The sequence below is a fragment of the Vidua chalybeata genome, chromosome 4, assembly GCF_026979565.1.
Source record: "Vidua chalybeata isolate OUT-0048 chromosome 4, bVidCha1 merged haplotype, whole genome shotgun sequence".
NCBI lineage: Eukaryota > Metazoa > Chordata > Aves > Passeriformes > Viduidae > Vidua > Vidua chalybeata.
This window is the reverse complement of record NC_071533.1, coordinates 28,632,196-28,645,632: the sequence shown is the minus strand read 5'-3', so window position 1 is coordinate 28,645,632 and position 13,437 is coordinate 28,632,196.

Here is a 13,437-nt window from a genome sequence, read left to right as displayed (position 1 = left end):
TCAAACAGAAGCAGCATCGCAAACCACAATGCCAGCAACCGTGCTCAGGGCATTTCCTGCAAACTGATGCCGGCCAGTCCCAGGTGAGTCTGCTTCAGAGACCTAAAGGTGTTCAGCTATCCCGATGTGGACTTGGATGTGGTTGGGTGTAAGGTTAGGGGCACAATGGTTACTCAAGGCCATCTGCCACGTCACTGCTTTTCACAGAGGGCAGCTCTTGGAGAAGCAGCTTGACTTCCCCTCCCCTGCGTGCCCGGTCGCTGTTTACCCGGGCACGGCAGGGTAACACCTTGCTGTGTGTGCCTACCTGGGAGGAATCCAGCCTAGCACGCACGTGCAGGACCTACAGCTGGCGACACTCCTGCATCCTTTACACTCTGCTCTCTGACCGCTGCTGGATTCTCCCCTCGGCCTGAGTCAGACCGATCTTTGCACCTGTGGCTTTTGTGTGCCGTTCCAATCTTTCGCCAGCCAAGCCAAATCAGATGAGCTGTGGGGGAAACACAGCTGCCATTTGTGTAATACACCCCACTCCAGGGTGCATTAGAGCCTGTTGCCCAATACAAACAGGGGTGGAAGGCTAATCGTCTCCCATTCTAACCTGCATCAAACACAAGAATAGCAAAACCCTATTCTGCTGAAGTAAAGCAGACTCTGGGTGGCCAGTGACATACCAGAGACATTCTTTCTTCCTTTAGAGAAAGCTGTCAGAGACAAAAAACTCAAACTGAGAATTTGATTACAAATTAATGGAAAATTACGCTCTCATACCAATAGTAGTTGAACTCAAGTTGGATCATCAAAGCATCTTAAAAAGTTTTGGGCAAGGCCTGTTGCCAAAATATGTTGTTTCTTTGTTCCTCTTGGGCAGATGTTGGCCACCAGCACAGGATGAGCTAGCCTGGTGTCTCCAATACCCTCTGCACTATTCAATCCAGCTTTTACGCTAAAATTGGATAACCAAGGGCACAGAGTGTATGTCCTTGGAGGCAGGCCTATCATCCTAATTTTTCCCTCTATCATCCAGTGTGTGACTGGGACAAACTGATTTGAGGTGGGAGAGGAGGGCAGTATTGTCATGGGTGCAGGAAGGGGCATTTGGGCTGATGTTCCTGGATGTTTACAAGAACACTGATGGAGGACATTATTTCAGGGTGGAGTGTGGAAGGATGTGTGTGCATGTGCATCTGGTGGAGATTTTCAAGTATCTCCATGTGCCTGATCCCTTTCCCCGCTCTTCATCCCTTCCTGCTGCCTATCTAGATGTGGCAGGTTCTTGCTATTTCTTCCTGGAAAATAAGCTGCACCCAGCCAGGCTGTGCACAGGCCAGACTGTGCACCCACACTGGGCATTGTCACGTCTGTGCTCCTGGCTGGTCACTTCTGGAGCTGGTGCTGTGCTGGGGCTGGTGGCTCACAGACATGTGAGACATGTGGAGAAATTGAACCCAAAGGCAAGAGTGCCCAAAATGAACCAAGGCAAGGCCATGATACACCGCTGGAAGAGAAGAGGGATCTCCCTCATTGCAGTCAGCTCAAGAGGAGATCTAATTAAGTTTATTTATAGAGGTATTAAGACGAGAGTCACCAAAAATGCTTGCAAGGCAGAAGCCACAAGTCAAAAGAAGAAGCACAGCTATGTGGGGTGGAGGAGCAGGGCATATGGAAAGGACTGGGGAAAGGGGGTGGGGATTGGAGAAGACCACACGGCTCCATGCCTGACTTTGTAAACCCAGAGAAGTGTGAAAGCTAATATTCCTGTCAAACTGCATCCATATGATGCAAACTGAAGTATATCCCACTGGAAAACAAACAACCAAAAGAAAAGAGAGAGAAAGCAAGATACATTCATTTCCTTTGCAGCAGAGTCAAGGAATCATCTTTTATAGGGCCCTGGCCAGAAGAGGCAATTGTTGAAAGGGTTGAAGGGAAATGAATTGTCAAAGGAGCCACATATTTGGATGATTAAATGTCAATATGTACTTTGAATTAAGAAAAAGGAATTTACACCTCATCTCACCGTGGCAGTGAAAACCAAATTAGAGTCAGACTGTAAATTTGCCAGACAATAGATACCCATTTGTTGGGCTATCTAAAGGTTTTTTTCTGCCCAGAGAAATGCCAAAGCATAAGTTCCCCTGGATGGACAATAGTTGCTGTGGGCAGCTCTTAAATTGCTAAGCTCTGCGAGCCCTCCTGGCTCTGCTCCGCTGGCTCCTGGCCCCAGTGTGCACTCATGGAGTCCTGATGTGCTGTCTCACACTGCAGGTCTCAGCTACCTGACAGATGTACCTGCCTCTGTGCCACTGGGCAGGAACACTGGCCAGGACTTTGTTATGCTGGAGTTTTCCCAAGAGCTTGACTCCCTCCACCCTCCTGGTCAGCCAGTGCAGTCGTGGATGGACAAAGCACAGAGGTACATCCTCACTACTCTTGGCACGTGGCAGAAGTTGCAGTGTAAAGATGCTGCCACCTTTCCCTGGCTGCTGCCAGCGGCTGGCCAAAGGGTTGAGTGGTTTGCCCTGGCATGTGCAGGAAGCCTTTGGCAGAAATGGAAGGCAGAATCAAGGTCTTAGCAACTTGCAAGTCTGCACTTACCAACAAAACCTGACCCTCTCAGAGTGCCACAGGGGCATGGTTCCCTTCTGTCCTCTTGGAGCACCTTACAGTTCTCCTTTCATGCAATCTCCCTTCCTCACAGCTTTCCAGGCTGGGGAATGTACCCTCCTGTCCAGAAAGGGAAGTGCAGCAGTGAAAGAGTTAAAAGATTCATGTTAATAAATTCAGGCTGTCTTTTCCTCTAGGGCATATTTACATATTAATGGCTGGGAATTGTAATGAACCTGTCTAGGGAGGCTAAAGGGGAAATTATGCAAGGTTGGCTGAGAAGGTGGAGGAGGGGAAAATGTTCATTTTCAGTGCTTTCCAGCCCCTCAGCTGCAAAAACATGTGACCAGCCTAGGCTCCAGGGCAGCGCCTTGCCTAGCATGGGACACCCCTGGAGTGAATGCAGAACCAGAGGGCAGGTAGCTGTTCAGGCCCACCTGCATCCCTCCTGCACTGGCTTCTCATAGCTAAGCTTCACACTGTCCCAGATGTTATTTTAAGCTCAAGGTCACAACAGCATATTTCAGCAAGCATGTCCCAAATCATCACTCCATCCTCCAAGGCAGCTGGAGAAAATGCAGCTCTTGGTGGGCAGGCACAAGAGCAGCTCAACCACAACTAGTTTTCAACAACACTGTGTATGCTTGGAGCAAGAGGCAAGGGAGCCAGGAAGAGGATTTGTTCCAGGCTGGGCTGAAGTGCTTCCCTATCCCATCTTTGCTCCTTCACACCAGGCTGCTTGAACCCTGCCACAGTCTTTGTTGCCTCAAGCCCCAAAGCTCTCCACATGTGAACCCAAAAGCCTTTGACAGCACATGAAAAATGCCAGGAGCTTTGCCAGGTCTGCTTTCTCTGCTCGCTGCTGCTGAGGCCTCCGTGTGTAATCCCCACTCCAGCCCTACAGATTTTATCTCAAGAAGAACAAATAATCTGTTGCTTTTGTCCTGCAATATCAGATAGAGCTATAAATCACTAGATAGGAGACTAATTACTGGGCCTCTGATCTGATTTAGATTGGAAGATGGAAAAAGCAGCCTTTATTCCTAAAAGCAAAGGAGCACTTCCTCAGAACATCGATGAGTCCTCCATGTATCAATAGCTACAAATGGTTTATGCCCATGCAAATGAGATCAGGGCAGGACCCTCTCAAATTAGCAGGATACAAAGTGGCCTGCAGATTTTCTGCTGCAGATTTGGTTTCTCCCCCCTCTCTCTCTCTCTCAACCCCCTGCTTTTTGCCACTGCTTTTATCTCTGCTTGTAAAAATCAGCGCAGCTCCAGTTACTCTGGGTGAGAAACGTGAGGTCTGATCCAGCATGGTCAGTGAATGGGAGGAAGATTTTAAGATCAATGGCTTCTGCTAGGTGAGGGTTGTTCTACAACAGGTCTAAAGGCTGCCTGCAGAAACAAGGAGCCTTCCAAAATCCTGTGCTGTTTCTTTTTGACCTGCCTGGTTTTGGTGGGAAGTGTGAGGGGACACCAACTGCAGGGTTTGGAGGTTCGCTGCTGGTGGGACTCCTGAGGACTGGACAGTAGGTAAGGGCACGCAGAACTCATGCATCCATCACTCCTGCTCTGAAGGACTTGGGTGCCCATTGTTCCCACAGGTGTGGCAGACATGCCCCTCAATATCACCCCTCGATAGCACCAGAACCCAGAGATCAGCCCTGATTCGGGTCCCGGCAGGTGCAGAGCCAGCCTGGCTGTCCCCTGAGCACAGTATCTTCCAGTGCTTCAGACTAGGGGGTGGGTGGTTGGTTGGTTGGTGGTTGGGGGTGGTTGGATACAGGGTGATTGCTGAATGTTTCTGCAGCCTTGGTGCACCAGGGTAGCCCACACTGGGAAGCTTCTTCCTGACATAAGAATCTGCAAAGGCTATGCTTTACATTTTGTCATTATTTTATACAAATGTGGTGCTGTCAGACCCCATCAGCATCCTCTGCCAATCCCCTTCCATCTCCTGCCTTCCACAAAAGCCCTGAAGCTTTCCCCATTCCAGGTGTCAGGACACACATGGTCTGTGGTCATGTTATTACAACGAAGGATTATAAAGCAGATGTATGTGAGGTGGATAAAACAGGCACATGGGTCTCTTAATCCCAGAATTTTAAGTGCCATGGGGATTAGTCTTATATCTTTGGCTGCAGGATTTGGGGATGCAGCAGAGCCAGAGAAGTGAATCTATGAAAGCAAGTTGATCCCCTCCTCTCAGTTTGATGTAAGACAAATGCAGTGTAAAGGATCTGCTTTGAGAATTAGATTGAAGCCGGTAAGGGATGTGGCATTTTAACCTTTAACATAGCCTGTGACATTTTGCCTTTAACACACATTATATCCCCCATGGCTGTGAAGCCAGGGATCACTCCTGAAAACTCTCCAGCACTGGTGCAGTATTTAATCATGGGCATAGAGATCCTAGCAGCTGCCTTCTTTGGGGACATCACTGTTTGCAAGTTGAAAGAGAAATGCCTCGCTTGAATTTCCCAGTGTTTGGTTAAGCATCCAGCCTCAGTGATAGGATTGAAGCTGAGCTTTGAATGACGTTTTTTGCTAGGAAGAAAGGGCTGGGGAAGAGACATTTCTCCCTTGGGCTTAAGATCATAAATAAGGCAGCGTTATGTAAGTGTGACTATAACCTATTTATACATAGTGTCAGACTCATACACTCAGGCTATGAATGACAAATCTCCCACTAATTTTTATGAATGTAGCAGTGGTACCTGTATGAGTTTTGAAACAGCAGTGGAAATGCAGGTTGTTCTGTGCCAGCAGTAACTGGGACACCCCTCCAAGTTACACTGAGGGAGGGATGACTTGTGTCTGGCACTTCTTTTACAGACACAGGGGCTTCAATTGGCTTCAGGCAGCTCCCTTGTACCCGTTCCTGATCCCAAGGCCCAAGTGGCAGGCACCAGGTGAATGGAAACCTGTCGCTTTTCCTGGGACAAACCCGGTCTCTTGTCCCTCAAGCAGTGGGCCAGGAAGGAGCTGGGCTCCTCAGAGGCTCTTTCAACAGGACTGTGCCCTCTTGTGAGGCATGAAGATGCTGAGGGTTCACCCAGGTGGCAGGACATGGGAACCAAAAGTGCCATCTGTCAAGGTCAAACCCACATAAGGAGCACCAGCTCACACGAGCTGTTAACCAGGGAAACCTTGCTGCAGGCCCTGTGCATGCTCAGAATTTACAGAGCATCAAAAGCAAAAGGATAAATTCCTGGAAGTAAAGCACATGGGTGGTTACTAAAGATGGGGAGATTGCTGAGCTGGAACTGTTCAGAGGCCAGAAGTGTAGCTAACTCCTCCTGGCACACACTTGTGCTTTTTCTGTGTACCTGTGCCTCATACTGGTGTTGCTCAGTGTGAAGTTGCTAAGCAGAGGGGTTAGAACCAAAGTGGCCTCACGCAGGCCAATGCAGCCTTAGCTCTGTATGTCTAACTTGGCTGGCATGGCCTGCCTGGGACCAAGACAATGGCAAATGTATATTAAAAAAAAAAATCAAAGGAAGATTTATACACAGAAATTACTCCTGAGGCACAGAGAGTCAATCATCGTAATTGTGACAAGACAAAACCCCAAATCAGCTTCAAGTTTAAAGACAGGCTTTTTCCTTCTCCACTGCCTCCCAGTCTGGGCTCTGCCTTGGGTGCTGTCTCAGCACAGCAAACAATCACACATCCCTCCCATGGGCCCTGTGCCAGCAGCCATGGACCCCAGAGACCTGAGCATCACAGCCATCCACAGGAGGCTGTGACAAGAGGAGAAAGTCTGAAATCCCTCTGGGGCTTCTTTGTGCCTCTGGTTAATCTCCCTTCTCTGCTCCACAGATGATCTCAGCTCCCGCTGCGACCTGATCACACGAATCTGGCAGGGACACGTGGCCCTGCCTTGTCATGTCCTGCTGTCCCCTGCCGGAGATGAGGCAGCAATGGGGCCAAGTGTGGATGGCCCAGGGGGTCAGAAGTGACCACAGCTGCCGTGATTTTTTCCTAGACACCCCCAGCAGAGCCCTGTGACTGATTCACCTCCTGTCTTGGTGCATCAGGCATTGACTCACACCAAAAGTACGTCAGATGATTGTGTCCGTGAAGGTCTTCATGGACTTTGCCCCAGGCGTCCCCACTGAACTTTAAAGCTGGGCCTTCTTTGAGAGGTGGAACAGATGGGAGACCTGTGCTGGCAATGCTCTGTGCCTCCGGAGGAACGTGAAATGAGGCTGGACAACTGTCCCAGCCTCCTTCAATTGGCTTCTCGGTGGTTTCCTGTGCCAGTGTGAGGTCTCTCTTCTTAAAACAAATAAAAAAAAAAAAGACCTTATCTAAGAAAGGCCTGATCCTGCTGCCTTTGCCTTGGTAGTTCCATCAGGGGCAGAGGGAAGCAGCAGAGACCTCAGGCTCTCAGGCTGCTGCCAAACATATGCTCTCAGGGCTGAAATCAACTTCTGCAGCAGTTGGCAGGCAGACAGATAGGCACATGCCACAGCCTTGTTGGCAAGAGTTTATGCCCTTGCCCTTGAAAATCTCTCCCAGAAGCTTCACTTTTTCTGTGCCCTGCTTTGCCCAGTGTGTTCAATAAAGGGAAAAGAAAACCCTAGCAGAATAGGAAACACTCTGACAGACTACTTGCCAGCCAGAACCCACCACTGACTTGGTGACTTTCTGAGCAGCCCTTTCAAAGGTCTTAAGCTACTCCAGGAGTGCTGTCAAGCACCAGCAGCAGAAATACAGAAAAAACCCAGCAAAGACAGTAAGTAGTACAACAGCAGGAATAGCAAAACCAGTAAAACTGTGTGCTCAATCGTAGATGTCCCATGAACTCTAATAACGTGGGGAGCACTCAAATGATGTTCACACTCCAGCCATAATAAAGAGATATAAAAAGTCCAGCTGGACCAATGACTGGGCTGCAAGGGCGGCTAACCTGCTTCAGGCAATTTGGAAACAGCATGAACCTGGGCAAGTGAGCCAGTGCTTCCCAGGCAACTCTTCCCATCCTGTGCAATGTGCCTGGGGGACTTCCTGAGCCAGCGCTGGGATCTGTGCCCCTAATAACCCCTAATAGGTATTTCCTCCATGAATAGGCCTGGGTGCTTTTTGAACTCATGCAAATGTTCAGCATCCACAGCATCCTGCAGTGAGGAGTTCCACTGCTTCATTATGCCAGAGCCATTTCCTTGGGGTGGCTTTGAACCTGCCACCCCCTTGTTTCACTGCTCCTCTCCATTTCTGTCCTGGAAGAGATGGTCATCTCAGACCCATCTCCTCTCAGATATGGGAGCAGAAGAAATGGCATCTTGCCACCCTACTTGGGGACATAACAGTATGGCACTGAACTACCTAATAAAATCAAAGTGTAATTCTGCCCAAGAGATTGAAAAATACTGCTCTTTTTGCAGGGCAACTCTCTTTTTCACACGAAGGATGCATTGACCTGTTTCAACTCAGCATTTTTAGACTGCTCTTCTCCATCAAGGTCTGCCACATAATTGTGTCAGGAGATCATCTTTGAGGCTGACAGTGTAGAGCACCACTCTCTTCTCAGGAGATGAAAATTATTTATGCTGGGGCTCCCCAGGTTGCCGGGGCTCCCCAAGCTCTGTCATTCTGGGCTCTGAGCTCCAGCTCAGTGAGCTCATGGGGTGCAACACAACTAGCAGAGAGGAAGTTTTGTTTTTGTAGAGTGTGGCATGACATGGGAGCCCATGCACATTTGTGCTGGTCTGTGCTGCCAGCACATCTCACCAGTGGCTGATATTAAAGGGAGATGTGGTCAAACAAGCCCCTCTGAAGGCAAAGATGAATGAAAAGATAGGCTCTAGCAGGCTTTGCATAGGAGGCAAAATAAAAGGGTGTGACAAGTCACAAACATACACAAATGGGTATGTCAGGTCTGGGGGTTGTTCTCACCTGTTTTCAGCATTGCTGCTGGGAGCCTTCAATACACAGCTCCAGAGACAGGGCCATCTGTTTTGCCATGACAGCTGGCAGCTAGCAGAGGCCACTGTGAATAATCTGCCTCCTCTGGAGTCAAACTTGCTAGGAAAAGCAATTTCAGCCATGTCAGGTGAAAGCCACCTGCTGCCCCAGCCAAAGGCATGGCAAGTGTGGGCACCATGGCACCAGGTTCTCCCAGCTTCCCACCACATCTCTCTTGCTGGAACAGAAGAGGTTCCCAGCAACATCTCTTTTCACCCTTGCATTTTAGCAGGGAGAAGCTACAGTAGAACTGTTTGCCCTGGCTGAACTTTCCTTGTTTCTTTGGGGTTAAAAAAAATTTCTTTTGAAAAATGTAGCGTTTTCTTCCCTCTCTCTTTTCCAGAATCCCTGGTGTGAGCATTGCTCAGTAGTTGAGAGATTGTGGTGAGTAATGGTACTGGGCATGAGGAAAGACTGACATAGGAAATGAAATGTGGAGAAGGAAGGGGTGCAGACAGTGTGGCCCCACAGGCTCTCCAAAGGGCAGAGCAATGGTGATAAAGTGCACGAAAGAGGAAGCAAAAGAAAAAATGGGGAACTGCCAGCCCTTGACTGGGCATCCTCTGGGGAAGATATGCAAGACAAAGTCCCCAAAGTGAGTTATGCAGCAATGTGGGGCCAGCTGGTGGCTATAGCTGCCACAGCTGCCTGCTCCAGTGCTGTGCCACCTCTGAAAGACTTCTAGGGAGACACTGGCCTTGCTATACCACAAACCTGAAGCCCCCTTTGGCCGGTGTTGATTCCACATGCCTTGCTGCAAGGGGAGAGGGGTGGTCTGTAATCACAGGGACCCCTGGGGATGGCCCCCTCCTTCCCAATATTTGCTAGGCTTCCTCATGCAGAGAAAGGACCTGGCACCCCTTCTGGGAGACACAGCTCCAGCTGCTGCCTTTGCAGCCTCCTACAATCCTCTGAGCATCCTTGAGGGTCTCCTGAATAGAGGAACATCCATCTGGTGGGCATGGCCCAGGTCTGAATGCACTGCTTGAAGAATTAATCTGAACTATAATTTAAAATGTTGCCATAAAAAGATGGCCAGATACTTTTTAAGAGAAGTAGCCTTGAGACAATCCCAATAGAAATAGGATATTTTGTGAGGAAGGGATGGGCCCATCTGTCAGCACCAATGATGCCACCAGGAAGCTTTGAAGATGGGAAACTGAAACAATTTTCCCAGAAGCAAGGACCTCAACCAGGTTACCACCACATTAAGGGAACCTCATTAATCAGGAATAGTGCCTGGGGTCTCCTGATGAGGTAAATCCAGAGATGCAATTGCAACCCATGGCAGTCCATGCAGCCCTTTTGCACCATGTCTTGGTTTCAGTTCCACCCAAACTCCTGGGCTGACGTGTGTCATGTAAGCCAGAAGAAGAAAGGAAAATTTCCAACACAAGGGTTTTTCAGAGCTGTCCCTTGTGTTTGTTGGCTTTGTAAAAACTCACTTTTATCTACAAAGAAAACTTCTGTAAATGTGGTCACAGAACTACTTTGCAGAAAAACTTTGAGGGCCACAATGGCATCTCTCCTGCAGACCTCCTGGGCCAAGGGAAAACCTGCCTGGCTTCCCTTCCCTGCATTTGGAGAGCAAATTAGCATACTTCCTTGCATGAGGGCTGGCCTCCCTCTTTCTGTGTGCATGGAACAATCTGTAAAGGCCTCAGGACAAAGCTGAGCTTTCTAATTCTCATCAAATCTGTTGTGATAATTTTCACCTTTTCCTCCCTGAGTTACTCGTGTCCCTATCAGCTTTGCTGTCCTGTTGGTCAGGACATTTCTTATACCACTCATTCTCTTTTGCTGAACTTCCTTGATTGAGGCTGTTGGAAGAAAAACAGTTGTGCCAAAGCATTAGGGACTGTAAAGAGCTTGGAAACACCAGAACCATGAGGGTGGAGCATCCTTCTCCCCAGCAAAGTGCAACTTGGGCATGCAGCAAGCACTGACATTCACGTGCCCACTGTGGCGGGGTCTCATGGGGAAAGGGACTGGGATGAAGGAGTAGTTTTAATGTGCACACAACTTTTTGCCCCAGTCTCACCAACTGAGTGCTGGTTTGGGGCACACACATGCTTAAGCATCGCCAGCGCCTGTTGCATGGGGAGCAAAGGAACACTTAGCCGGCATGGATTGGTTTTGCATTAGTCCATTTCCTTTTCCCTGACACAGGAGAAATTTGTCTTGCATTAGTGTTGTTTCCTACCCACTTGGAAAGGAAGAAGTGGGTGGTGGCCACATCCCCTTCCCTGAAGGCTCTCCCTGGTGCAGGGGGCCCTGGGCTGGAGAGGAGGGAGCAGAGGGGGCCCAGTTCCTCATGGCATCTGCTCAAAGTGTCTCAGACTCAGCTTTTTACCTGTCATCACACAGCCAAGGGTCAGCTCTCTCTGCCACACACCCTCTTCATCCTCATCTGACTATCACAGCAGCACAGATTGCTTGTCACTGCCCAGCGACGCTGGCTGCAGACCTGCTCCCCCACCACAGCATCTCTTCCTTAGTATGAAATCCCTGGCAGGCAGAATGTCCTCTTTGTCCCTTTCTCCCCCCGAAGCTATGCCATCCTGCATTGTTCATTGCTCAGTGGGAAGTTTTCTGGCGTGACTGCAGGCACCAGCAGGGAGGTTGTGTAGCTGCTGTGGCTGCTGGCCATGAGACACAAAGTCCCAGCAGGGAAGGCTGGCCAGGCTCATGAATGACCGCTGCTTGCTCGATGTAATGAGCAAATATTGTTAACAAGCAGCTGTAATCTCCTGGCTTTGTGTGTGCTCCCCCCTGCTGTTGTACACACAGAGGTGATGTCAGGGTGTCAGGGAAGACATATCCCTCCTTGACATCCTGTGTGCTCCCTCCCTGGGATCAGCAGAGGTGTTCTCCAGAACTACACCAGCAGTAGTCCCTTTCCACCTTCCCTTGGTGCTGCAGCCTCTGGGCCAGCATGTGATGGTGTGAGGATGCATTTATTTGTGCCCAGACACCCACTCACCCGGCCCAACTGAATGCTCCTCCCACTCAAGTGTGGGGTAGGGGTGAAGGGGGCAAACCCTTCAGCTCAAACAGATATTCAGCCTTGCTAGCATATTGAGATGCTCCCTCTGAGGGACAGTGCTCTTTGGCATTAAGGACTGACTACAGCATTATCATTTTGTTGACGGGAGAGATGTTAGGATTAGGGGCAGAGGAAAGAAAGGGATGGAAATGTGCTCCATTTCCTAGAGACAGCCGCTTTTTTCTCCTCCCAAATTGCCCAGCCAACCACAAGATGAGTCACTGGTCTCCCGCATTTCCACCTGACCCACTTTTGGCTTGTCGAGGCTGACTGCAGAGCTTTTGTTTCTGCGATGCACATATGCACAGCCATGCAACTGTGATGCTTTGGGCTTCTCCTGTGTGAAATAACCTGGAAGCAGGGAAGCTTTTCAGCCCTGGCCCTCCCTTGAAGGCACAAAAGTATGTCTATCCCAGGCCACCATCATCCAGGCTCTACTAGGAAGGTCTTGGGGGCCTTGCCTGAGCTCTGCAGGGAGCTTTGATCCCAGCAGCTCCAAGCTGAGCCTGGGGGTCCGGTGCTGCGAAGCCGTTATCCCATAGTTAGGTTTCCCTCTGGGAAAAGCTGAAAGGAATAAACAGCAGATGGGACAGCTTGTTCTGCTTGCCTGCTAATGGGTTTCAGTAGGCTGTTCCCGATTTTCATGCTCCTGTCTGTGAAAAGGTACTATGATGAGTCAGGACACTCACACAGCTCAAAATAAAAGCACCTCAGAGGTGCCCAGGTAACTGTGCCCACCAGGTCACTGTTTGCCTCCTCAGTGCTGTGCCTGGCATGGACCTCTTCTTTTCCAAAACCAAGAGCAGCACCGTGTCGAACTACAGTTGAATAGGAGAGATGAGAAACACAGATTAGTGGCAGAAAGCAGAAATGGCATTCCAGGCACAGGAACAGCCCTGGGCAGCAGTATAAATAGTTAGATGCTTGCTCCATTTTGTGCATGGTGGTGTCATTTTTTTCCGCCACCCGAGGGAAATTCCCAGGGGTGAAATGTCCATCCCAATTGTATTTTCCATGTCCAACTCATTGTACTTCCTCAGCCTTCACATCTTGAAGAATGTTGCAGGGGACTTGCCTTGCAACCAGATCATGTCTTGCTTTCACCTCCCTTTGCTGGCCAAAGGGATGGCTTGTTGCTCTGTCCTGAACTATATTTGTGTGCCTGTCTCTCTCTGGCTCCTGGTGCAGAACCTCTGTGGCTGCTTGAAAGGGCCCCTGCCCGGCCTCTGGTACCTGCAGGCAGTCCCTGGCTTACTTGCCTCTCACCATGCTTTGTTGCAGTGTTTTAGGATCCCAGATTCAGCTAAGTGTCTCAACACCTCTAGCCAATGGCTATGGCCCTCATGGCTCAGGTGCAGGGCAGCAAAAAAGTCCAAACCTACCTACAGGGCATGGTGGGATCTCAGGAAAAATCCACTAAGAGAGGCAGCAAAGGGGAAGGTTGTGCTTATTTGGCTGCCAAAGGTACAAGGAACAGTCCTTCTACCTTAGGGCTGCAAAAGCCTCATTTGACTCAGGACCTATCCCTCACATGGCAACATCCAGGTTATCCCAGATCCAGTTCTAGCTCCACTTGTTCTGAATGGAGGACATTTAGGGTTAGACTGAAAAACCTTCCTTAGCTAGCTGCCGACAGCTGAAGGAGGTCCATGTGCATGCACTGTCTGTTGTGTACCACAAAGACGTTCAGAGCCCCGCTACAGCAGGACAGCTATAAAGTGGCACCTTCTTTTGGCTGTCCCCCACCCCTGGCAAACCCTGAGAGCAATGGAGCCAGCAAAAGAATCATGCTGTTCCTGCCCACAGGCTGT